The 24,376-nt window shown below is 34.5% G+C and overlaps 1 pseudogene; it reads left to right on the top strand.

Moving 5' to 3' along the window:
• The first annotated feature begins 3,550 nt into the window (after positions 1-3,550).
• LOC123843562 (small ribosomal subunit protein eS8-like) lies at positions 3,551-22,581 on the top strand (annotated as a pseudogene).
• The last annotated feature ends 1,795 nt before the right edge of the window (positions 22,582-24,376 follow it).

Raw genomic sequence — 24,376 nt, 5'->3', positions numbered from 1 at the left:
GAAATGATAAGTAGGAAATAAAACAGAAGAAGCATGAGAAAGCATTAAAAACAAGAGAGAGAAAAATTGTATCTAAGAAAAACACTGGCCGTGAGGCAAAACCAGGAGCTTAATATACTAATTTTCCCCTGGTGTTGGGGTTTTACAGTTTTATGGGGACCCGGCAGTTGTTGTCCTCTTGTTCTTCCAGCTTGTCTTCTGGAGGAGGGGCTTGCCACCCCGGCCACAGCAGTAGCAGTGGCCGGCCTGGGGTCTGTGGGCACAGTTCCAAGCTGGGTCCTCTCTGGCACGGGTGCAGGTGCAGGCAGCGGTTGGTGGCTCTCCAGACCCCTGGTCCCAGCATTTCCAGCATTTGCCCCTTAAGCCCCTGTGTTCTGTTTGATCACTGTTATCATTCCTTTCCGTCCCTTCACCACTGCTCTCCAAGCTATCGCTAGTCCCCAGGTGCAGGATGCCTTTGCACTGGGGTACTACTTTCCAAGGTCTGGCTTCTGGCAGTCCCCTCCCCCTTCTGTTTATCCTCTGACATCTGTCTAAGCAATCCCAACTCCATCTTCTGTACCTCTGGACTGATGATCCTCTGCCCCTGTAGAGATCCAGACGTATAATCTTATATCTCAGGCTGATTTTGTTGGTGTTCAGAGTGGCGTGGTAGATATCTAGCTAAATTCAGGGGACTGGTTGAAACGGAGTCCCACACTCCTCTGCCATCTTGCTTCCTATCCGATAAGAGTTTTCTACCATCTTCTCTATCAAAGAACACTAATTAATTAATTAATTTTTTAAAGATTTTATTTATTTATTTGAGAGAGAGAGAGAGCACAAGCTGGCAGAGAAGCAGGAGAGAGAGAAGCAGTCTTCCCACTGAGCAGGAAGCCTGATGTGGAGCTCGATCCCAGGACCCCGGGAGCATGACCTGACCTGAGGCAGACACTTAACTGACTGAGCCACCCAGGCACCCCAAAGAACACTAATTTAGATAGCCACCCATGGACAAGAGTACTTTTGTGGAAGCTGAGAGTCCAGAGAAGAACTTTCAGCACAGCATTGGAGCAAAAAATATGAGATTAGATGCACTGAAGAGGATAAGGGGAGTAGTTTTATTTTATCCATGTTACTGCTCCCCCAAGAAGGCACAATTCAATACCACAGGAGGCCCTACTGGCCTGGTAATTTCTCCCATAGGGGAAAGTGAAAGTGTGAGAGTGAATGCCTGGCTTCCCCAGCTATGTAGGATGCTTCCAGTGAGGCCCGCTCTTTCTCAACCTACCCATAATACTGAGGCAAACTGAATGACTGATGTGCAGAGAGGAGCCAGGAAAATAGGCAGGGCTTAGAAATTATCAAAGTGACATAGATCCTATAAACAGCTTTTGCAGACTCCATTGGAAAGACCACCCATGGGCCACTGGGGATGCCTCACCTATGAACCACCCCAACTGGCCCATGAACACACCCATCACTTTGTAGGTATCTCCCATACCTGTCCCATACTGTGGCTGGCTTCCTGTGCATGCCCCTGAGGACAGCGAATATAAGCCCTTGCAGATGGCTGGTGAATATATGCTGAAAACCAACCCAACTCTGTGGGACTGAAAGAAATGACATAAATTTGAACATTCAGCACCACCCTAGAGAAAACAAACAGGAAGTTGTTGAAACTTGGCCTGGCTTTGCAGGATCACCTTGTCTCCCCTCCGCAAAAAAAAGAGAATTCAAAATAGCTGTTTTAAGGAAGCTCAGTAAGCTACAAGAAAACACAGAAAGACAATATATTGAAATCAGGAAAACAACACATGAAAGAAAACGAGAGAGATAGATGATAAAAAAAGGACAAACCAGAAAATCTGGAACTGAAGAATTCAGTGAATGAAATGAAAGATGCAATAGAGAGCATTGACAACAGACTTGATCAAACAGAAGTAAGAATCTGTAGGATTGAAATAGGTCATTTGAAATTATCCAGTCAGAGGAGAACAAAGGATAAAAAAGAGTGAATAAAACATACCCAAAATATGAGAATCAATCAAATGAAATAACTTACACATTGTTAGAATTCTAGAAGGAGAGAGGGAGAAAGGGATGGAAAGCTTATTTAAAGAAATAAATGCTAAGAACTTCCCAAATCTAGGGAGAGGTTTAGATATCCAAGTTTATGAAGCTATAATCTCTCACCAGATTTTTAACTCCAAACAATCTTGTTCAAGACACATTATAATAAAACTGTATAAAATAGAAGAGAGAATTTTATTTTTTAAAATATTTTATTTATTTATTTGAGAAAGAGAGAGAGAATGAGTAGGTGGGAGGGGCAGAGGGAGAGAGAGAAGCAGTCACCCCACTGAGCAGGAAGCCTGATGTACAGATGTAGGGCTCTTTCCCAGGACACTGAGATCATGACCTGAGCTGAAGGCAGATGCTTAACTGATGGAGCCACCCAGGTGCCTGAAGAGAAAGAATTTTAAAAGCAACAAGAGAACAAAAAAATTCCTCACATCTGAGGAAACTCCCATAAGGCTGTGAGCAGATTTCTCAGCAGAAACCTTGCAGACCAAGAGAGAATGGGAAGATATATTCAAAGTGCCGAAAGAAAAAAAAACCTGCCAGCCAAGAAATCTTTCCCTAGTAAAGAGATTTTTCAGAAATGAAGAGGAGAAAGACCTTCGCACAAAAGAAACATTGAGGGAGTTCATTACCAGTAGATATGTCTTACAAGAAATGTTGAAAGGAGTTCTACAAGTCAAAATGAAAAAATGGTAATCAGTAACATGAAAACATATGAAAATATGAAATACTTGGATAAAGATAAGCCTATAGTCAAATTTAGAATACTCTAATACTATAATATGTTGATATGTTAGTCACTTTAGTATAAAGGTTAAAGGACAAAAGTATTTAAAGGCAACTATAGCTACATTAACTTGTTAATGGATGAACAATATAAAAATATATGAATTGTAACATCAAAAGTATAATGGGGTGAGGAATAAAAGGGAAGTTTCTATATGTAATTGAAACTAAGTTCTAGCAGCTTAAAATATACTCTTATAAGATGTTTTATATAATCCTCATAATAGCAAGAAAACAAAAACATACAGCTGATCCACAAAAGATAAAGACAAGGGAATCAATTTTTTTTATTGTATCTGTATGAGGTGATGGATGCTAACTAAACTTATTGCAGTAATCGTTTCATAATATTTTTAAGTGAAACATTTATGCTATACACCTTATACAGTGATGTATGTCAAATTTATCTCAATAAAACCAGAAAAAAAAGACATGGGAGCCACAGCATACCACTATAAAAAATCATTAATTCACAAAGGAAGCCAACAAGAGAGGAAGAAAGGAGAAAAGGAAATACAGTCCAGCTATAAAAAAATTAATTAGATGGAATTAGTAAGTCCTTTTCAATCAATAATTACTTTAAATGTAAATAGATTAAATTCTCCAATCAAAAGACATAGTGTGGCTGAATGGATACCCATGCAAAAGGATGAAACTGAATAACTATATCCCATCATTATCAAAAACTAACTCTAAATAGATGAAGGACTTAAATGTAGGACCTGGAAAGATAAAACTCATAGAAGAAAATAAGGAAAAACTTAACATCAGTCTTGGCATTGATTTTTTTTTGAATGTGACACCAAAAGCCCAGGCAATAGAAGCAAACATAAATAAGTGGGTCTACATCAAACTAAAAAGCTTCTGCACAGGAAATGAAGCAATCAACAAAGTGGGAAGGTAATTTATGTAATGGCAAAAAATATTTGAAAACTATATATCTTATAAGGGGTTAATATTGAAAACATATAAGGATTTTATACAACTCAATAGCAAACATAAATAAATAATCCAATTAAAAATGAATAAAATGCCCAAATAGACATTTTTCCTAAGAAGACATAGAAATGGCCAATGGGTGCATGAAAAGATGCTGAACATCAGTAATTATCAAGGAAATTTTTATGATTTCTTTTATTAAAAAGAGAAGAGATAACAAGTGTTAGCAAAGTTGTGGAGAAAAGGGAACACTTATACAATTTTGGTGGGATGTAATTGCTGTAGACATTATGGAAAACTGTGGAATTTCCTCAAAAAATTAAAAATAGAACTACTATATGATCCAGCAATTCCACTTCTGGGTATATATTCAGTGGAAATGAAATCTGGAATTTGAAAAGATAGTCTGCATTCCCATGGTCATTGCAACATTATTCACAATAGCAGTGATATGGAAACAACCTAAATGTCCATCTTTGGCTAAATGGATAAAGAAATAAAGAAAATGTGACCATACACACACACACACACACACACACACTACAATATTATTCAACCTTAAAACAGAAGGAAATCCTGTTAACTGTGAAAGTATGGGTGGACTTGGAGGACATTATGCTAAGTGAAAAAACCAGACAGAGAAAAATAAGTCAAAGACTGGAGAAAGATACATCATGCTAATAGTAATCAAAAAGAACCTGAAGAAGCTATATTAATCTTAGACAAAGCAGACTTCTGAGGATGAAAAGTTATCAGGGATAAAAAGGAGCATTGCATAATGATAAAATCATCACTTCCCCAAGAAGATGTAATAATCTTTCATGTGCATACAACTAACAAAAGAACATCAAAATACATGTTGCAAAAACTATAGAACTGTAGGGAAAAAGATGAATCCACTATTATAGTTGGAGACTTTAACACACTTCTATCAGTAATTGACAAATTCAGTTGGCACAAAATCAGTAACATAAACTGAACAGTATCATTGACCACTTGGATCTAATCTACATGTATAGAATACTTCATAAAACACTAACAGAATACACATTCTTCTGAAGCTCTCCTACAACATTCACCAAGATAGACAATATTCTGGATCATAAAACAACCACAATTTAACTAATTTAAAATAATACATATCATACAAAATATGCTATCATACCACAATGAGGTTAAACTAGAAATCAATAACAGAAGGATAGCCAGAAACTCCAACATACTTGAAGATTAAACAACACATTTTTAATTAAGTTTTTTATTTTAATTCCAGTATGGTTAACATACAGTGTAGTTTCGGGTGTACGATATAGTGATTCATCAATTCTGTACATTACTCATTGCTTATCATGATTAGTACTCTTAATCCCCATCACTTATTTCACACATCCCCCCACCAAACTCCCCTCTGGTAACCCTCTGTTTATTCTCTATAGTTAAGAGTCTGGTTTTTGGTTTGTTTCTTTTTCCCCCTTAAACAACACACTTTTAAATTACACAAGGATCAAAAAAGAATCCTCAAGAAAAATTAAAAATATTTTGAACTAAAGGAAAATAAAAACACAATTTATCAAGTTTTGTGGGGTACAATGAACAGTGCTAGGGGAATTTTACAGAATTGAATGCATACATTAGAATTGAAGAAAGATCTAAAATGAATAATCTAAGCTTCTACTTTAGAAGTAACAATAAATTTCACCACAAGTAAGAAGAAAAATTTTAAAAATAAGATTTAGAGCAGAACTCAATGAAATTGAAAATAGGAAATCAGTACTTTAATTCTGCTAGTAGTATAGATCTTAAAAACTCTCCCCACACACACCCAAAATATGTGAAGTAATGGATACGTTAATTATCTTGATTGTGGTAATCATTTCATAAGGTATACATATATCAAAACATCAGGTTGTACACAGTGAGTCAATCAAACCATAAGCTTATTCTTTGAAGAGATCGATAAAATTGATAAAACTCTACCCAGGTTAAGTAAGAAAAAAAGCAGTTAGACATAGATTACTAGCATCAGAAATCAAAGAGGGGACCATCACTACTAATCTAATGGACATTGGTGAATAAAAAATATTATGAACCATTCTATGACCATAAATTTGATAACCTAGATTTTGTTAAATCATAAAAAAATCAATCATAAAATTGATAACCAATTTCTTAAAAAATACAATTTACCAAAAGTCACAAAGGAGAAATAGTCTGAAGAGGACTGTTTTTTCAAAGGCATTCGATCAATAATTAATAACCTTCCCTACACTAGAAATAGAAAGCACTACAGAGCAGTTCATAAAACAATGGAATATACATTCCTAGTCTGATAATCCTCAAATCCCTGCCATATCTGAGCCTGGTTTGATGATTGCTTCATCTTTTCCAACCGTGTTTTTGTCTTTTACTATGATTTTTAATTTTTCTTGAATGCCAGATATGATGTATTGAATAAAAAAGAATTGAAGAAAATAGTCTTTTAGTGTTAGGTTTTAGATTTATCTGGCTAGGCATTAGGCTGTACCTGTAGATGTCAGAAGCTAATATTTCCTCTGGTGGTAGTGTTTTTGCCGTCCCTGTTGTCTTCGGGTTTCCGTAGAAACTTATTCTTTTTTTTCTTAAATAAGTCTGAGATATGCTATTCTTTCGATTGTATTCTCCTATTGTTATTGTTATACAGGACCCCTACTGATGTGGTAAAATGTGGGAGGAGAAGTGTTCTATAGTCCCATGATTGGGTCTTAGACTATTGGTGAACCTTTGCTCTGGTTTGGGACCTTCACAAGTGCTTCTCAGGGACTACCACCCCTTTAGATGAGACAGGAAGGTCAGAGGGGGCTGAAGTTGGTGTTATCCTCCCCCCACAGAGAAGGCTAAATGGGGTTGGAGTTAAGTAGTTTGACTCTAGTAAAACTGATACTCTTGAAGGCAAACCTTGTTAAGAACAAAGAAGCTCTGGGTGAATTTCAAAAGAGCAATTTTTTCTTCTCTACTTGCTAGAAGCTTAAGGGGATTTTCTTCTGATCTTCACTGTGAAAACTCAGGAGGCTCCTTGAGGTAAAACTCACCAAATATGGGGCCCTCTACTGAAGTTTTTAACCTTCAACTATGTCCGCACTGGGCCTCCAGAAATTCATCATAATAGCATATGTTTGTCTACTTTGTACTAGTTCCCATATTTGTTTTTGCTCTTGAACTTCTGCTCCCTTAAGTTATGATTCTTTGTATGTACCTTCCTGTCTCTTCAATTATGGATCCTGTAGTTTGCTCTGTGGCCTTGATTCTCTGATGGGGCTAAGAGGAGGTGTTCATTTTTAATTTGTTCAGCTTTTTTCTTGTGAGGATTAGAGTAAGGACTTCTAAGCTCCTTACATGCCAGAACAGAAACTAGAAGTCTCTATTATTTTTTAAATTTAATCATTTCTTAAAGTCAGAGTTATATTGAGATCACTGAATTCTCACTTTTAATAGCCTCTGTTGTTATTTCATAGATGCTTTAAGGTCTCTTATTTTTGAGGAAATTTGTATTTGTTATTGCTTTATTTTCTTCTATTTCAGAGTTTCTTAATCTTGGTCCTACAGACACTTTGAGCAATATCATTATTTGTCCTGGGGGGATATTTTGTGAATTTTAAGATGTTTAGCACCATCTCTGGCCTCCACATACTAGATTCCAGCAGCACCTCAGTAATTGTGATAATCAAACTATCTGCATAAATTGCAGAATGTCCGTTGGGAGAAAAATTGTACCCAGTTGAGAGCCACTGTTCAACCTATACTGTCTCTTCATTTTTTAATTTTCTTTTTCAGATTTTTTGTCTTGGTCTCATATGTTAAGGCTTTCCTAAAAATTTTGGAAGCTTTAAAAGAATGAAGAATTAAAAAGCCAATTGTAAGCCTTAAACATGTGAGTGGGGCTTATTGAGCCCAGGGCTTTATGGTAATGACAGTGGTTAACTATTGATAGGTCCTTTCCTGGATCCATTCAGTTTTCCAAAGGTCAATTTTCTCATATCCATTCTGGCACATTATATACCTGGCTATAGTAACTTCTTTTCATTTCACCCTTAAAACTTTCTGTTGCACTAAATTTTCTAAATCACAGCTCTAATCAAGTTATTCTCTGTTTAAAACTTCAATGGTTCTTCACTACCTAGAGAAGTAACAGTGTTGCTCTTGACTTTTAAGGCAATGTACAGTATGACAATTCATTCCATTTTCTACATTTATTTACTGCTATTTACTTTATGTCAAATAGAACCTGTGCTCTTCCTCCCTCCAGAGCTTTTGTTCCTATTGTTTCTTCCTGGTAGAACTACTTTTCTCTTTCAGAAAACTAAAATCCTAACCTTTCCTTTGAATACCATTTGAAATGCCATGTTTTAAATGCCATGTCATTTTTCTGAATTTTTTTATTTACTTGTGATAACTCCCTTCTCTGAACTTTGTATACTTTTATTCTATATTTTGTTTCATTTGCAACATATGATATTTTGCTTTATATCCCAGTTATTTGTGAACTCATTATTCTCCTGGATTATAAAATATTTGAGGACATAGTTCAATCATTTTTATATGTTTTGCACCATATAGCACAGAATCTCACACATAGATGGTGCTAAAATATGTTGTTTGGATATAAATTTTAAAAAATTGATATCAGCGACAGCAAAAATGCCATTCTCTTTCAAGAAGACTTCCTGATCATTCAAATTTTCTTCTATTTCTCTCTAGTCTGAAATTCTAGAGTACCCAATCTTTGTACCAGTTATTTCAGCAGTTAGTTACTTATTTAATGGTGCCATGTGTCATCCTCAGTAGTTTAAAAGTTGCTTGAGGGCTGGGGCAGTTTTCATTATCTCTTTTGTATTCTTTATAGTGCCTTGAATACATAAGTGGATTCATGAATACTTGTTGAATCAGATTCAACATAGTAGTCTTTCATACTTCTTTCAAAATGCCACACATTTGGCATGCAAATTAAGCATCAATAAATTAGTGGACTATTGTGAAAATATCCTGAAAGTTGCACATAAAATTCAGCTTCTTGAGAGGAATATTTTTCTCATCGAGATAGTCGGCTAACTCCATTCCAGCTTTATTTACTCTAAAATGATTTATTACAAAGCTAGAGTTTGGTGTACAACTATTATTCTGTATAACCAGCCATTTGTTCATCCTTTAAGTCTTTGTTTCAAAAGGATTTTTCCCCATTCCTCATTTCTTTGTACTTTACAAAATATAAATATTGTACCTGCTATCTTGTCTTTGCCTTCTTTTTTGGCAGGATTCCAGTCACAGTAAATTATCCTCAAAATAATAAGTACATTTGTCAATCAAGAGAAAAACTGTATGTAAATAAGTCTTCCTTAAAGTTTCTCATAACTCCCAATGTGAGAAATACATTCTCAAGAAGTAATGTACAATCTGGTTACAGAGAGGAATATGATTCCCTCTTTAAGCATTCATCTGCCATTTATAGGTTTTATAGGTTTATATAATATGTGACTTCAGAGTTGATCAGGGCAATACTAATACTGTTCCTCCCTCTTGAAGTTGATAGTTATTGAAAGTATTATAATTAACAAAACCCTCTATAATTTTTTACAGACAATTAATATTTTTTTATTTTTTTATTTTTCACAGAAAATTAATAATTAAAAAATCTTCATAGAATTTGATTATATTGTTTAATGAAACCAGTGAACTTGTATAAATCTAGAAGCTAATTATGATGCTTTATTATCATTAACAATTATTAAATCATCACATTGTGATAATCAGAATTTTTAAATTACTAATTACTTCTTAATTTGATATGTCCTGAGTGTTAACATCTGGGTCTAGACAATAAAAAATGCTAAACAATATATATGACAGAAAATCACTGACCACACTAACCATAGTTTTTTGACATATATGCCACTTTTGTAAATCAGGTCAGTATATTTTACAAAGGGCCAGAGTTGCTCAAAATCATTACTCCTCAATTCACATTAATCAATATGCTAGATGCTTTTTCTGATATATTTATTACACACACACACACACACACACAGAAAAAATCCTTCAAGATTTTTATTTCAAAGATTTCAAGAGGAAGCTGCAGGGAAATTTGCCAAAAGTACCATAAAAATACCACTGTGGAATCTTCAAATTTAAAAGAGAAGAATGGAAAAAGTGTAAAATTAATTGTATTGTTTTCTAGTGATGACCAGGATGTTTAAGTATAAACACTTCATAAAAAATGGGCTTCATTTCCATTATCATTTTAATATGCTTTCAGACATATGCAATATTATTGCTATATCACTAATGGTGTTCTTTCAAGCCTGCCTTCACACCCAGTGCTTTTAAACTGCTATTATAATGCTTTTTTTTATAACAATTTCTATTTAAATGCAAAGTCCTATGGAGCTAAGCATTGCTGGCTTTTTCTTTTATGTGCATTCTTAGAATACAATTCAACTTAACATTTCCTCCATTTATTGATTTTATGATGAAAATAAAATGCCTTAAAATATTTTGTAAATAACATTATTTTTATATTTATTGCAAAATATCAGACTGGAAAATTAACATATAACAAAATTTTTACAATTATTGGAACTTTTTATTATTTTATTTTATTTTATTTTATTTTCTTAAATATTTTTTTATTTATTTGCGAGAGAGAGAATGAGAGACAGAGAGCATGAGAGGGAGGAGGGTCAGAGGGAGAAGCAGACTCCCCGCTGAGCAGGGAGCCCGATGTAGGACTGGATCCCGGGACTCCAGGATCATGACCTGAGCTGAAGGCAGTCGCTTAACCAACTAAGCCACCCAGGCGCCCCACAATTATTGGAACTTTTTTTTTTAAAGATTTTATTTATTTATTTATTTGAGAGAGAGAGAGAGAGTGAGAGAGAGAGCGCAAGAGGGGGTAGGGTTAGAGGGAGAAGCAGACTCCCTGCCGAGCAGGGAGCCCGATGTGGGACTCGATCCCGGGACTCCGGGATCATGACCTGAGCCGAAGGCAGTCGCTTAACCAACTGAGCCACCCAGGCGCCCAATTATTGGAACTTTTTAAAGATTATTACTCACCTACTGTCTCTTACTGTTCTAAGCAAAACCTTTATTTCATCATAATGTCTGAAATGTGTCTCTTCAGAGAGTATATACTTTTGTGTTGCTTTAAAATACTATTATCTTTATAGCTGTGAGCATCCGTAAGATTGTACTATGGCTTGTTATATGAGCTAAAATTTTCACTGTGTGAATTCTTACTTGCTGGTAACTTTTAATTAGCTATGCAGGTAGACCAAAATACTAATAAAAATTTCAATTAGAATAAAAGTTCTGCCTTAATCCGGTGTTTTGAATATTTTACTCTGTCCCTTCCCTTTCTGTTTGGGGTTCTATAAGGCACTACATCATTACAGTTTGTTTCCCATTCCTTATTATCTCATATTGAAAGTCTCCATCCTTTCCTAAATTTGCAATCCCTGTCCAATTTCATTGCTAGTCTATTTTAGCTCCCATTCTTTCAAAGACTGGAGAAATAGTAAAATAAAATTCATGAAGAAGAAAGTGGAACGAAAAGAAGATGGCAAAAATAGAGGGAGATTCATAGAATGCTTGAACTTTCAGCTCAGAACTTTCAATGTTGGGTTAAGATAGAGTAAACTCATTCCACTGCATTTCTCTCACTGTATACAGTTATAAAACCTGGATAGAATACATAAGGCAGCTATTTGAGATTTCTAAAAGGTAAATATTAACAGTCAGGTTAAGGAAAATGACTGGAATTTGAAATGCCCCCAAATTGATGGCAAATTTACCATTTTCTCTTTACCAGCATCTCCCAGCCTGAAGTTAATGAATCAAAGTGTCACCAGAAAGCAGAAAGAGACCAGAGAAGCCCTCTAATTCTAGCTAAAGGAGAATGAAAGGGAACTCCTAAAGTTCAGAGAGTGTGAAAATCCCTCATAAGTGTGTGTGTGTGTGTGTGTGTGTGTGTATAATTTTCTCTGTTCTTTCACTCTCCAATCCCCAAGTAATTCTATAATTCTATGGTGGTTGTGGCAGCAGGAGCCAAAACTCTGATTAAGAAGAACCTTCATTTCTTTTCAGTGGATTTGTGGTTCCAAGAGTACGAGGACAAAATTTGTTTCTCTTTTTCTCTTTCTTCCTACAGCTTGGCCCCTCTCATACAGGTAAAACTGCGTAAGTGTATAGTAGAATCAGGAAATCAAAGCCCAACTTTCTGGACAGAGAACTAAGAGGAGCCTCAGGGGAAAAGAGGAGATGTCATTGAGAGGGAGGAGCTGGGACAGTGACCTCATAACATTGTTTTGTGAAATTCTAGGCTCATCCTTAAATGGCTCATACAGTGGATCTTTTCCTATTCAGCACAGCAAAAACTTTGAATAAACTAATAAACTAAACTGATGACTAAACCAAGGCTTAGATTCCAGATTGTTGGCACACAGTAGACAAATTAGAAAAGGACCACAAATGCTTTGAAAACTGAACTGTCATTGGGACCATAGCCCACAGAATGCGAGATGGAAATGTGAGATGGAAATTTGAGATGCAAAAAAATAGGTTGATTAGCTTCTAAAACAAAAACATCAATGTTATCTTGGAATTTAAACAAGACTCAGTGTTTCATAATATATTCAAAACATCTAGGATATGTAAGTGAAGCCAATATCAATGCATAGGGAAAAGAAGCAAATGCCAAGATGACACAGATGTTGGAATAATCTGACAAATATTTAAAATAGCTATTACAAAAATGACCTAGGAGGCAATCACAAACACTCTTAAAACTAAGGATATCTCGGGAAAAAAATTCAATTATAAAAAGGAATCAAATGGAAAGTTTAGAACTGGTAGTGCTTTAACCAAAAAAAGAAAAAAAAAAGGAAATACACACAGAAACAAAGATGAAAACAAAACAAAACAAAATTCACTTGATAGAACAAAACAGCAGGATTGAAATAATGGAGGAAACAGTGAATGCAAATAAATCTGTAATTACATCAAAATTTTAAAAGTCTGACTCCTCTAATTTGAAGACAAAGATTATCAGACTGGATCAAATTCCAGCTGTATGCTGCCCAGAAGAAAGTAAGATAAAAATTTTAAATAAAATAATAAAGGTATGTGATGAAAACATTCAACAATAAATTTGTAGAGCTATACACATTTCAAATAAAATTGTCTTAAAATTAAGAATTGTTATTAATTATAAAGAAAGATATCATAATGATAAAATGGTCAATCAACTAGGAACATATGACTATTCTTAATTTTTATGATCTTAATTACATATTTTAAAAATATATAGAGAAAGGAAATGACAAAATTAAAAAGATAAATAAACTTCACATTCGGAGTGGGGGATTTTAACAGATGTCTCTCAATACATGTTAGGCAAAAAATCAGTAAGCATACAGAAAACTCAGGACACAGTTATCAGACTTTATCTAATTTGCACAGAGCACCTATAGGCAACACATCCTAACAAAGTCTGTATTTCTGAGATTATAGCATTTATAAATTTTCTAAAATTAATTATATGCTCAGTTATGAAGCAGGTTCCAATAAACTTTATAGGACTAAAATCATACTGAGTATATTATTTATGCTCAATGGAATTAATAAAAAAAACTTCAAAATAATAACAAACCTCCAGTAATTTAAAAATCAGGCACTACATCTCTATATTACCCAAAATTCATAGAAGAGGACAAAATATGAAGTAGATCATAATATGAGCTAATGATATTGGAAATATGTTTCAGTGAAACTTGTTGAATACAGCTATAGCAGTGTGTAGAAGAAAATTAATAGCTTTAAAATGCGTACAGTTGGGGCACCTGGGTGGCTCAGCCAGTTAAGCGGTTAAGCATCTGCCTTTGGCTCAGGTCATGATCTCAGGATCTTGGGATCAAGCCCCACATCAGCCTCCCTGCTCCTTGGGGAGCCTGCTTCTCCCTCTCACTCTGCTTGTGCTCTTGCTCTCTCTCTCAGATAAGTAAATAAATCTTTAAAAAGAATAAAAAATAAAATGCATACAGTAGAAAACTACAAAAAGTAAAAAATGAATTATCTATATAGTAAATAATTTGTAAAGCAGAGAAAGTAAGAAATAAGTTAGACATGAGCAAAAATTAATAAAACAGAAAACAATATAAAATACAGGAAATCAAAGGTAAAAGTTGGTTTTTGGAAATTTCTAATGCAATTTATAACTGCTTGTCGTAACTGACCAAGAAACAACAAAGGAAGGCACAGACTTCCAATGTCAGGAATAAGAGTGGGAGTAATACTATATGTCATACAGAAGTTACCGACACAAAAAGATGTAAATGGATTTATTCCATTTATTTTAAAAATGTGATACAATGGAACAGAAAAATAGAAAATATGATTGCTTGATAAATATAATTAATCTTCTGACATAGAAATTCCAGGATCAGATGACTTGCTTTGAGAATTTTACCAATAAATTAGGCAAGAAACTTGACTCTTAAAGGAATTATTTGAAAAAGAGAGAAAGCAGGAATAGTTCTTAACTCACTTTATGATGCTAGCAAAACTTTGATTCCTAAATCTGTCAAATACATTTTAATAAATGGAACAAATCCAGATCAATCTCTTTCACAAACATAGATAAAAAAATCCTAAATAAACTTTTTCCTACACTAATCAATAATATATGAAAAGGAAAAAAGTCACTATCTGTTTGTATTTATTGCTAGAACACATAGCTTAACATTTAAATATCTGAAAACAGAATTTACTATATTAATATTTGGTTCTACCTCTCAATATTGGGACATGCTCATTCAGCCAATATTTGTTCATGAATTTCACAATCAAAATTCTTTGATATGCTTATCTTGTTAAAAAAAAATCTCAGAATCACGTGACTGTTTTGATCACTCCTTCCTGGACAACTGTTTCAGTTGCAACAATGTAGAAAAAAAACTGTTACTTTTTCTTCTCATTTATATCTTTTGAGCAATATAAAACAAACAATTCACTCAGAGTTTTGGTGGGCATGAACTCCTAACTATAGGTTACATTTTCCAGAAGATTTTGAAACTGTATGTGGCAATTTGACTAACTTTTGGCTATTGTAGAGTGAATAGAAGTGATGTGTGCAACATTCTGCTTACATTATTTTAAAAATAAAATTTCTTTCCCTCCACTTTTTCTTTTACTCCCCTTACGGGTTAGAACAGTGATTGATATGGCCATCGTGTCAATGCTGTCCCTGTTGATGAGGGCACCACCAATGGAGCGGGGAGGGATTGACAAAGAAATGAAATAGGATACACCTACTTTCTTTCCCAGCATTGTAGAATCAAGCAGCCTACTCACCCTGGACAGCCTGTGCATCACTGTCCTGTTACATACAGGAAAATAAAACCTCATCTGGTTTGAGCTATTATATTTGTGGTTGTCTTTGTTACAGCAGAGTAATTTATATACTAGTTAATAACTAAAGAAAATAAAACTCTACAATAAAGATGTTTAATTATTATATAACAAGAAATTTGGAGGTTCCCAGATTTGGCAAAATGACTAAGAAATGGTGGCAGGTAGCTAGGCTTTTTTTTTCCCCCTATATATCCCCTATGCCACTCTCAGCACATTATTCTTAGTTTTATACTCTCATGGTCCCAAAATGACTGAAGCATCTCCAAATATCTTTTTCTCATAAAATAAATTTCATTTAAAGTTAAAAGGAGTATAATTTTCCCCAAATTTCCAGTATCCTTTACCTTATGGCTCTGCACAGAAGTGTGTTTACCTTCTTACCCCTAAAAGGAATCACTCACAAAATGGTAATGGGATTATTTTGCTTGGTTTAGGTTAATCATAGTTTCCCTAAGGCTTGGAGAATGACATACATATTGCCAGTGACATGTCCACTTATTTCCTGTTTAAATATACAGGTGCTTTCCCCCAATATATTCATATTAATTTTTTTCTTTTCTTTTTCAATGCATTTATAGCCTTTCAAAGTGAGAAATGCTGAGAGGCTCATCTAGTTAACAAATCTAGCTTGAAACAAATGATGTTTGGTTTTTGTACTTATTTGTTAAGTTCGGATGTGGCTCCTCTATCTAAAAAAGATAAATTTTCCACCCCCAATGTATTCATTATACAATAATGGAGAAGGAATAAGATAACTTCATTTTAAGTGGAAGGGGAAGGGATTCACAGTTGTTAGTCCACAGTATGTATCATAACTTACTGGAAAGGATTAGTATTGATTTTCTGCCTTCAGTGGGATAAGCTATTTGCTGATGTGATGGATTAATTATATTAATTGATTTTTGAATATTGAATGAGCATATTATATCTGGAATAAATCCAACTTGGTCATTCTGTATTATTCATTTTATACATTGTTGAAGTCAGTTTGCTAATATTGTGTTGAGGATTTTTCCATCTATGTTCATTACAGATACTGGTCTGCACTTTTCCCTTCTTGTAATGTTTTTATGAGGTTTTGGTATTAGAGAAATGCTGGCCTCATCGAATGAGTTAGAAAGTAGTCCCTCTGATTCTATCAACTGGGAGAGATTGTAAAGAATTGGTATGATTTCTTAAGTTATGGTAGAATTTACCAGTACAACCATCTGGGCCTGGTGCTTTGTTTTGGAAGGTAATTATTAATTCAATTCCTTTCATAGAGACAGGCTTATTCCAATTATATATTTCTACTTGTGTGAATTGTGGTAGCTGTCTTTTTCAAGTAATTTGTCCATTTTATCTAGATTGTCAAATTTGTGGGCATAGAGTTCTTCAGAATATTCTATTATCCCTTTAATGATTTGGGATCAGTAATAATATCCTCCCTTTTTTCTGATATTAGGAATTTATGTCTTTTTTTCCCCTCTGGGTTAGCCTGGCTAGAGTTTTATCAATGTCTCGAATCTTTTCCAAGTACCAACTTTTGGGTTTACTAGTTTTCTATTGATTTAGTGTTTTCCATTTCATTCATTTCTGCTCTGTTTTTTTCTTCTCTTTGCTTTAGGTTTATATTTCTCTTCTTCCTGTAGTTTCCTAAGGTGAAAGCTTGTACTATTAAATTTAGATATTTTTTTCTTTACTAATATATGCATTCAATGTTATAAATGTCCCCTTAAGCATGCTGTTTACCAAATCACACACAGTTTGATGAGTAGTGTTTTCTCTTTCATTTAGGTCAAAATAATTTTAAATTTCTCTTGGGATTTCTTTGACCCATTTGCTACTTAGAAGTTTGCTGTTTACTCTCCAATTATTTTCCAGCTACCTTTCTGTTATTTTGTAGCTTAATTTCATTGTGGTCTGAAAGTATGATTTATCTTTTTAAAAAGTTTCTTAAAGTGTGTTTTGTAATCCAGAAGGTGGTCTATTTTGTTGAATGTTCTATGTGAGCTTGAGAAGAATGTGTATTTTCCTGTTGTTGGATGAAGTGTTTTATAAATGTCAATTAGATTCGGTTGATTGATGGCACTGCTCTGTTCAACTGTAACCTCACTGATTTTCTGCCTGCTCGTCTGTCAATTACTGATAGAGGGGTTTTGAAGCCTCCAACTATAATAGCGGATTCATCTATTTTTCCTTGCAGTTCTATCAGTTTTACCTCACTCATTTTGACATTCTCCCATTAAGCACATGCACATTAAGATTATGTTATATCATTTTGGGAAAAGGATCAGTTTATCATGATAAAATGTCCCTTTTTATTCCTGATAATTTTCCTTGTTCTAAAGTGTGGTTTACTTGACATTAATATGGCTATGCAAGCTTTTTTGATTAGTGTTAGCATTATATATCTTTCTCCATCCCTTCACTTTTAATATAGCTGTATCTTATATTTAAAGTGGGTTTCTTGGGGCACCTGGGTGGCTCAGTCAGTTAAGCGTCTGCCTGGGGTCATGATCCTGGGGTCCTGGGATCGAGTCCCGCATCAGGCTCTCTGCTTAGCAGGGAGTCTCCTTCTCCCTCTGCCCCTCCCCACTGTTCATGCTTGTGCTCTCTGTGTCTCTCTCTCTGAAATAAATAAATAAAATATTTGAAAAAAAATAAAAGTGAGTTTCTTGTAGACAACATGTAGTTGGGTCTTGTCTTTTTATCCATTCTTTAAGTCTCTGTTTTTTATTTGGCATATGTAGAACATCACAGTTTAAAGTGATCATTGATACAGTTGAATTAATATGTACCATATGTGTAATTATTTTCTATTTTCCTTATTTTTTTGTCTACTCTTTTTTGCTTCTTTGGTTTTAATTATTTTATATAATTCCATTTTTCTCTTCTCTTAGCATGTCAATTATACTTCTTTTGAAAATTTTTTGTGGTTGCTCTAGAATTTATAATACATGAACATTTATGAGTAATTTAAGTTCATTTTCATACAACACTCCACAACTTCATGGGTAGTGCAGGTACTTTATGACAGAGTATTTCCAATTTGTCCCCCTCATCCCTTAAATCATTGCTGTCATTAATTAACTTATCCATAAGCTCTAATTACTCATACATTGTTGCAATAATTATTATGAACAGGTAATTCTGTTAAATCAAATAAGGATGAGAAAAATGAAAATTTTATTTTACCCTCATGTATTCCTTCTCTGATGTGTTTCCTTTTTCACATAGATTTTAGTTTTTGACCTATGTCTTATTCCTTCTCTTTGAAGAATATATTTTAACCTTTGTTGCAAGGCAGGTCAATTGGTGACAAAATCCCTGTTTTTATTCATGTGAGAAAGCCTTTATTTTTCCTTCACTTTTTAATTTTTTTTTAAATCTAGGTGAAATTCACATAACACAAAACTATTTTAAACTATACAATTCATTGCATCACCCTAAAGGGAATTTCCATACCCATTAAACAATCACTCTTTATCCACCCCTGCCCCCAATCCCTGGACCCTGACAATCACTAATCTGCTTTTTTTGTCTGTGGAGTTACCTATTCTGGAAATTTTCTATAAATGAAAGCAAATTATATGCCACATTTTTGGTCTTGATTCTTGCATTTAGCATAATGTTTTTAAGGTTCATCCATTGTATTGTGTTGAATTGGTATCCTGCTGCTTTGCTGAATTCATTTGTTAGTTCTAACAATTTTTTTTTAGACTTTTTGGGTTTTCTACATATAAGGTTATATCATCTGCAAACAGAGACAATTTTACTTCTCTTCCAATTTGGATGCTTTTCCTTTCCTTTTCTTGCCTAACTACTCTGGCTAGAACTTCCAGTACTATGTTTAATAGAAGTGGTAAAGCAGGCATCCTTGCCTTGTTCTGGATTTTAGTCGAAAATCTGTCTTTCACCTTTGAATATGATGTTCACTATGGGAGTTTTATATAGGGCTTTTATTATGTTGAGTAGTTTCTTTCTATTCCGAGTTTCATGTTTTTATCATGAAAGATTACTGAATTGGGTCAAATGCTTTTTATGTACCAGTTGAGATGATTTTTTCCTCTTCATTATGTTGATGGCATATTCCATTAATTAATTTTTGTATGTTGAACCATCCTTGCATTTTAGGAATAAGTCCCACTTGGTCATGGTGTATAATCCTTTTAATATGCTGCTGAGTTCTGTTCACTAGTTAGTACTTTTGGGGGAGTTTTTCGTCAATGTTCATAAAACATATTGGTTTGTACTTAACTTTTCTTCTAGTATTTTTGTCGGCTTTGGTATCATGGTAATGTTGGCCATTTGGAATGAGTTAGCAAGTATTCTCTACTCTTGAATTTTTTGGAAGAGTTTGAGAAGGAGTATTATTAATTCTTCTTTAAATGTTTGGTAGAATTTGCCACTGAAGCTATCAGATTCAGGGCTTTTTGTTACTGGGAAATTTCTGATTATTGATTTAACCTCCTTACAAGTTATAAGCCTATTCAGATTTCCATTTCTTCATAATTTATTAATGGTAGGTTTGTGTTTCTAGGAATTTGTCTATTTCATCCAAGTTCTCCAATTTGAGTTTTAGTGATTTTGTCTATTGTTTCTCTCTTCTCTATTTCATTTATCTATGCTCTAATCTTTATTATTTATTTCCTTCTTCTAGCTTTGGGTTTCATTTGTTCTTAATTTTTAATTCTATGTGACTATCCACATTTAACCTAAGCACCCCTCTCTCTTCTGGAAGCTTCAAGAAAGAGACAACACATGATAATACCCTGAAATTTCCTCTTACTTCTTATGATATGTCATCATTTGGCATGTAGGTTGAATCACAGGATATAACAAGAAAAAAATTGACCACACATTTTGCTCCATATAAAAAGAGTAACAAGTTTCTCATCCTGATATGATTGGGTCACCACTTGCCCTCATTTGCCCTCCTTTACTTATCTATTTTGCACAGTTTAGGGACTGTTGTTTATACCACCCATTTTTTTAGTAATCGAGGTATTTATCAAGTATGGGATGTTTGGATAAAATTAATAGCAAATATTACTATTAGTGGCTTAAATAATAAAGATCTCTAATTACATACAATCGCAGAACTGTAATCCTTTTTTAGAACCCTCCAGAAGATTTCCCCTGACTTCTCATTGACTAGCATTTTGTCACAAACAAATCTATAAAATAATCACCAGCAAAAGAGTATGAGATTAGCACAATGTATTAAGACCAATCATGATTCATCCTTTGTGGCTATAGATATTTCCCCCCTTCCCTGGGCATATTGCTGACTCAACACAATTTAGAGTTTGTAAAATTATGTTGAAGGAGGGAATGGCTATTAGGTAAGCAACCAACTCTATATCAAGCATATATTTCCTTTGATTTGATTATATCACAGTCTCCTGAGTTTTCTCCCATTTCTCTAACTGCTCATACTTATTTTATGAGGCTTGCTTCTGTTTAACTCTTAAATACTGGTGTTATTTAGAACTCTGGCTTTTGCTCCCCCCTCCCCCATTTTCCTACTCTACAGATTATTCTACAATATACTCATCTAGTTTCTTGGTTTCAGTTGCCTCAAAAGTGCTGACAATTGCTATATATATATATACACACACATACACACACACCTGCACTGAATATATTTTACTATTTAGGGCTGTATACCCAGCTAGTTACTGAATATTTCTGACTTTCAATAACAGGCATCTCAAACTCACGATGATCAAAACTAACAATTATTTTCTTACAAAACCTGCTTCTTCTGTTGTCATTATAATAGCAATTCATTAAACTGCCCAATCAAGGACCATAGGTATCATCTTACATTCCTATCTTTCCTCAATCTCTACATCCAGATAATCACCAAGTCAGGATAAATCTAGTTTTGAAAAGGTGGGAGAAGATAAGATTAACCAAAAAAAATGTATAGAGTAAGAAATAGACCTAGTAATAAGTCTAAGAAATGCCAATATCTAAAGAATAGCCATGGAGAGGAACTACAAAAGAATGCATAGTAATTATAAATAATAATGTATTGTATAATTGAAATTTGTTAGGAGAATAGATCTTAAGTGCTCTCTTCACACACACAGAATCGAACTATGTGAGGTGATGGATATATTAGTTGAGTATGGTAATCGTTACATAAGGTATATTTACTTCAAAACACCATATTGTATACTTTAAGTATATACACTTTTAATTTGTCAAATGTATCTAATAAAGCTAGAAAAAATTAAAAAATAAAGAATATACCTAAGTGACAAAAAAAAAACAGGTATATATAAAGAGAAAAATATGACTTTCTGAGAGGAAAGTGAAAAAAGACTTTCAGGAGGGTAGAAATAATTCTTTCACAGCCAGTGCTGATAGGGGTGGGCATCTCTCGGGACTAGTGCCACAAACGCTGCAAGACTGGGGGCAAGAGAAAGACCTTCCACAAGAAGCGAAAGTATGAGCTGGGGTGCCCTGCTGCCAACACTAAGATTGGCCCCCACTGCCCACACACGGTCTGTATTCTGGGAGTCAATAAGAAGTACCATGCCAGGGACCTGGGTGGTTCAGTTAGTTAAGCATCTGCCTTTGGCTCAGGTCATGATCTCAGGGTTCTAGGATGGAGCCCCGCATTGGGCTCCCTGTTCAGCAGGGAGTCTGCTTCTCCCTCTCCCTCAGCTCATACTCTTTCTCACTCTCTCTCAAATAAATAAATTTTATTTATTTATTTGACAGAGAGGGACACAGCAAGAGAGGGAACCCGAGCAGGGGGAGTGGGAGAGGGAAAAGCAGGCTTCCTGCGGAGCAGGGAGCCCGATGCGGGGCTCGATCCCAGGACCCTGGGATCATGACCTGAGCCGAAGGCAGACGCTTAACGACTGAGCCACCCAGGCACCCCTAAATAAATAAAATCTTTAAAAAAAAAAAAGTATCATGCCTTGGGGCTGGACATGGGGAATGGCGAACTTCTCCTGGGGCTCCAAGTGTTGTATGTGCAAAACAAGGATTATTGATGTTGTCTGCAGTGCATCCAACAATGAACTGGTCAGCACCAAGACCTGGTGAAGAACTGTATTGTGATGTCAATCACACCCTACTGACAGTGGCACAGGTCCCACTATGCACTGCTCCTGGGCCTCAAGAAGGACTCCCTAGGAACAAAAGATTTTAAACAAAAAAATGGTCAAAGGAAATTCAGAAGAAATATAATGAAGGAAAATGAATGCCAAAACCAGCAGTCTTCTGGAGGAGCAGTTTCATCAGGGCAAGCTTCTTGCATGCATCACTTTAAGACCAGTCCACTGTGGCAGAGCAGAAGGCTATGTGCTGGAGGGTAAAGAGCTAGGGTTCTAGCTGAAGAAAATCAAAGCCTGAAAAGACAAACAAATCTTCCTCCCTCCTATCTTCAGTCAGGTAATAAAAGTGTTTATTGTTCTGAAAAAAAAGGTAGAAATAGTTATTTTAAAATAAGGCAAAGTAATTTAATGTAAGTGCAGCAAAATGTCCATTGTACTTAGCAAAAAAAAAAGATGTTGGGACAGAAACCTGATTTTGGTTGGCCAAAAAGTGAATATAGAAAGGAAATTTGGGGATATGATGATCTGAATACATGTTATTTTTCTCATTTTTTAATTAAAAATATTTTTTGAATATGTATTCTTCTTCATCTGTTCCTACACTCAGCTTCTTGGATGGAAAGTTTTAACTAAAATGTGCTTCATGAGTCTGCTTCTCCCTCTGACCCTCCTCCCTCTCATGCTTTCTGTCTCTCATTCTCTCTCTCTCAAATAAATAAATAAAATCTTTTAAAAAAATTCACCAGACAAATATGAACAAAAATCAATCAAAAGAGGCGATATTTATATCATATAAGGCAGCATTCAATACCAGAACCAAGATCATTAATTATGACAAAAGAGAGAATATTCCCCATCCCTACATGTGGATGCTCCAGCCCCTGTAATTTGTGAATATGTTAAACTAAAAAGAGAGATTTTGGAAATGTGACTCAGGTTAAGGATCTGGAGAAGGAGATTATTTTGGATTATCTGGGATGACCCAACCTAATCATTCAGTCCTTAAAAGCAGAGAACCTTTTCTGGATGTGGTCAGAAGGAGATGTGATTACAAGAAGGATCAGAGTTATAACATTACTAGCTTTGAAGATGAAGGAAGAGGGCCATGAATCAAGGAGTGTGGGTGGCCACTGGAAGCTGAAACTGTCAGAGACACTGATTTTCCCTTAAAGCCTTCAGATAGGAATGCAGTTGATTTAAAGCCAATGAAACCCATGTCAAACTTTTAATCTACAAAACTGTAAGATAGTTACTGTGCATCATTTTAAGCCACTGAGTTGTAGTAATTTGTTACAACAGAAATATAAAACTCATACAGGTTTTTACAATAACACAATTAATAATCAACAGAGAATATAAAACAGCCACAATTTTTATGCTCCAAACAAAAAAGCAATAAAATACATAAAGCAAAAACTCCTAGACAATACCTAATTCCAGAAACATCATAGTAAAATGTTTTAATATATTTGTTTAAGCCAAAGGAATGTAGTTGCTTGGGATTTAAGCAATACAATAATTTTTTTTTTTTTATGAGTAGAGACAGTGAGGGGAAGGGATTAGCCTCTGTAAGAAGGTAAGTTTTTACCCTATATAAGAGAGTATATATTAATCTATTTTATTTGTGTAAAGCTTACAAATATAAATTTTGAGCTTGGCTGCAAACAAAAATTGAATATATTCTCCCAAACAAATTTTTATAGGCCATATTCCCAGACCTTAAAAAATCAGATGACAAAAGCAAAGAATCCAAAAAAAGGTATGATCCTCTGAAAATAATTTTTCTTTACTGGGAGATAATGAATAGTCATCTAAATACCTTATGGATTAAAGAGAGAATATATAAATTTTGAAACCAAATAGCATAATGTAAAAATCCATTGTGTTTAAATGGAATTCCACTTGGGTTTTTTAAGGCTGTATATTTCAACTATGTAAGTGTATAGCTCATGTGTAGTTACTCCTGTCCTTTCTGGGTGATTGCTGTTCTCATTTTATTGAATAGTCCTTGCTTCTTTAAGATGGGTATTAATAAATTTTTTCACATGGCACAGGAAATTTCCACCTGATCTATTTCTGACCTATTTCTGATA

The sequence above is a fragment of the Mirounga angustirostris genome, unplaced genomic scaffold (genome assembly GCF_029215605.1).
Source record: "Mirounga angustirostris isolate CCGP_5_RB_7025 unplaced genomic scaffold, mMirAng1.0.hap1 SCAF_11, whole genome shotgun sequence".
NCBI lineage: Eukaryota > Metazoa > Chordata > Mammalia > Carnivora > Phocidae > Mirounga > Mirounga angustirostris.
This window is presented reverse-complemented; position numbering and strand designations above follow the sequence as displayed.